Source organism: Triticum dicoccoides, chromosome 7B (genome assembly GCF_002162155.2).
Source record: "Triticum dicoccoides isolate Atlit2015 ecotype Zavitan chromosome 7B, WEW_v2.0, whole genome shotgun sequence".
NCBI classification, from domain to species: Eukaryota; Viridiplantae; Streptophyta; class Magnoliopsida; order Poales; family Poaceae; genus Triticum; species Triticum dicoccoides.
In genome coordinates, this window is record NC_041393.1 from 715,702,658 (window position 1) to 715,706,049 (window position 3,392).

At 41.4% G+C, this 3,392-nt stretch overlaps 1 pseudogene; it reads left to right on the forward strand.

Annotated features, from left to right (window-relative positions):
* Nucleotides 1–2,089, forward strand: part of LOC119341617 — a 9,830-nt pseudogene extending 7,741 nt beyond the window's left edge.
* Nucleotides 2,090–3,392: the final 1,303 nt, after the last annotated feature.

Consider the following 3,392-nt stretch of genomic DNA (forward strand, 5'->3'; position numbering starts at 1 on the left):
GGATTTGGGGCATCAATTACATGCCCGCTTGAAAAAGTATATTAATATTGGGATAAATGACTTCACTAAAATACTTTTAAATAAATGGTTGTGAGTACCGTAAGCTTCAACCTCTAAAAGGACTATCTTATCTAGGTTTGTAACTGTTAGAAATTTATAAATAAACTGTTATGGGAATTATAGCCCAAGGCCCACTTTTATTAAATGATTATGGACATCAGCTAGAACTTGGTACCCAACTGATCATCATATTTCCCTAAAAAACTGATCATAGTGTTGATGTGCTTTTACTGTAATATAAACATTATCGGATCTTCGGTAAGAAGGGCTCCTACGGAGGGGAACTTTTGGTCTATGGGGACATATGCACCCTATATGGGAAAAAAATTAGTAATTCAATAAAAAGTCGAAAATTCCTGAAAATATTTTTGAAATAAACTTGACCTTCTATTGTACTCGTGAGAAAAAAAATCTACAAAAAAATATCCCTTTGACTTCATTTCAAAAAAGACAAATATTTGGCTAAAATACTGTGAATAGTGACCTATAATAGCAAATAAATTTTGTCTTTTTTGCTGTGAGGTCAACTTTTGTTTTTTTTCGTCGAGATTTATATACTAGTGCAAAAGTAAGTCAAGTGTTTGTCAAAATAGTTCTTACCTATTTTGACTTTTTGTTAAAATATTAAAAGAAAAAACCCATATAGGGTGCATATACAACCAAGAATCAAAGTGTATTTCCCGGGCTCCTACACTTTATACATGGTGGTCATAGAGTAGCATTTTCGAGGCAGGATAGTGGGCACGTACGTGCTTCGAGAATGCAAGTATATCTCGTGTCTCGAGTCTCAAGTAGATCCCATGAGACTCAAGAGGAGAAAAAAAGGTTTAAACGATTTTTATATGTGCTCCAGTCAAATGTTCTATGAGCTAATTAATTAGTTTCTTCCTATGTCTTATATTCTTGTGTATATTTCAGGATCTCCATGCCCTCACGGTGAATTCTTGCCTCCCTATTCCAGACAAGATTTCCACTGCCATTTCAGGTATATGATGTCATCCAATAAAATTAACTAATGATTGAATAACAGGAACATGTGTGAATGAGTTCCTTGTCTATACTGGTTTGTAGGAAGGGGGGCACTGGATGTGGTGATTGTGTATGCCTTTGATTGTACTGACTCAACCCCAGCCTGGTACACAGTGGATAATGGGATCTTTTAGTTGGTGCAAGAGAAGCTAGCCAACTTGCCTCACAGTTGCATGGGTTATATTTACGTCATGTCAACCGCTAACACCTACACGTCAGACATGAAAGTAGTTGACTCAGCTGAGACAAAGGAAACTGGTTACACGGGATTCGCTTGGCGTAGGATTGCTTGCAATAAACATATGGCATCAGGCCTTATTGAGGCACATAAAATGATTAATAATCGTGGTCACCACAATGGCATCATCTTGTTCTTCTCTGATGGGTTGATAAACAAGGGAGATTTCTTTGATGGAACCGAGGATTTTGTTTCCAGAGTGCCTGTCCACACATTTACCCTCGGCGGGGACGAATATAACCATGTATGTATCCACTCAGAGTTGATCCGTCTAAATAATGACCGCCTTATGAATATGTTTAATTTATTCCTATGTATTGTATATATGCTATAGGTTCTCCACTCAATTGCGGCCAATTCTCCAGGTGGAATGTTTCACACTAGCCCCGTTCCAGAAAGGCCAAACCTATCAACAGCCTTCTCGAAACTACTGGATAGCCTCCTTAGCGGCACGATGGAGGACAAAAATTATCAATAGTATGGGTCATTTGCTCAAGTTCTCAGACACACGCACAAGCACTCCACTTCCAACGCCTTTGTTCATTTCCTATGTTGAAGTACTGCCATATCCTCTGTAGTATCTAATAAGCGAGTGGCTCCACCCCTGTGTGTGCATATAAATTGCATTGATGCGCTTGTATATCTTTCGTTTTTCTTGTATAACCCGACTTCGATTCAAGTCAATGTGATACCTCTTCCCCTTGGAACCTGTACTGAAACCGAGAGGAGAATGGTGCCAGACTCGCCATGGATTTCGCCGGCCTTCATGTTCGTCTCTGACGACGGCAAGGGCGAGGTTGACAGAAATCGTTTATGTGTATCGGTCTAGTTATTTCCCCACCTTTACTCAACTTCTATGCTATGCGGCGGTGTGACCTAGAGGAGGCGGCGCGGCGGCGTGGCCTAGAGGAGGCGGGGCGGCGGCAGCCTAGCCTGGAGAAGGCGGGGCAGCGGCGGCCTGTCTTGGAGGAAACGGGGCCGCCGAAGAAGATCGCGGGGCAGCAGAAGAAGTACGACTCAATCAGAGGAGTTTACCAGGGCGGGCGACTCAGTCCAGCGAAGTGAACTCAATCCAGAGGAGTGGAGACCAGCAGCGACAGGAGCAGCTCGAATCGGGAAGAGGTGGATGGATCGGAGCGGCGGTGAAACAGCGACAGCCGACTAGGAGATCACGGCGGCGCGAGTAGAGGATCAAGCGCGAGTTGCGCGTACTAAAAAAGAACCTAAGCTCTAATACCATGTTATAAATATGCAACTCAGTACTAATGTACTATCTCGAGGCTAAAGCCATCATATATACAAGTACATAAGGGAGGCCAAAGGACAAAATACAGAAAGTCAAAGGGCATCATAAATATAACTCTTAACACTTTCTTCCCGTGCCAATAGTTTTCATGTCTGTTGTCCTGATTTTGTTCTATGATTGGAAGAAGATAGTGATAGAAAAAGTTGTCGGGTTGGTTGTCACTTGTCATTCTGTTATGAGGTTTACCCATTTGTCAGATTTTATTTATAATAACTCTAATAATTGAGAAGAATGATGGCCTGAACACTTATCAATCAACATTAAAAAAATACACCAGCTAGTTTTACTGCAGGTCTTGGTTGATTGGGACCCTTAATCTTGGTTAAATGGGACTGTTAATTTCAACGTCACATTGTTTAGGCAGGGAACAGCCAGACACATCGATGTTACACAAACTGAAGCTAGAGACAGCATAAAAGGAAGAACATAGACATAGATCATCTTAAGGCAAGGTGACCACATCTGTGATAGCCTGATAGGTCCACGCCATAGAAATCAGGATCACTTTGACTCGAGCTGAACAAACGAAGACCAAAAAAAATCAGAGGAATACTGATCTAAATTCGACTCCAATAAAAAGGAACAAACTATAGATCTTCTATTTTGCTGGATATAGTATCATAGGCTGACGAGGAATATCATAGGAATAACAAACTCTAACTTAGGTCACCAAGGGAGGGAAATAGGGAGGTTTTGACAGACAATCAACAAAAGGAAAACATCCCTCCAGCTAGGAATTAGCATGACCACTGCCAGCTG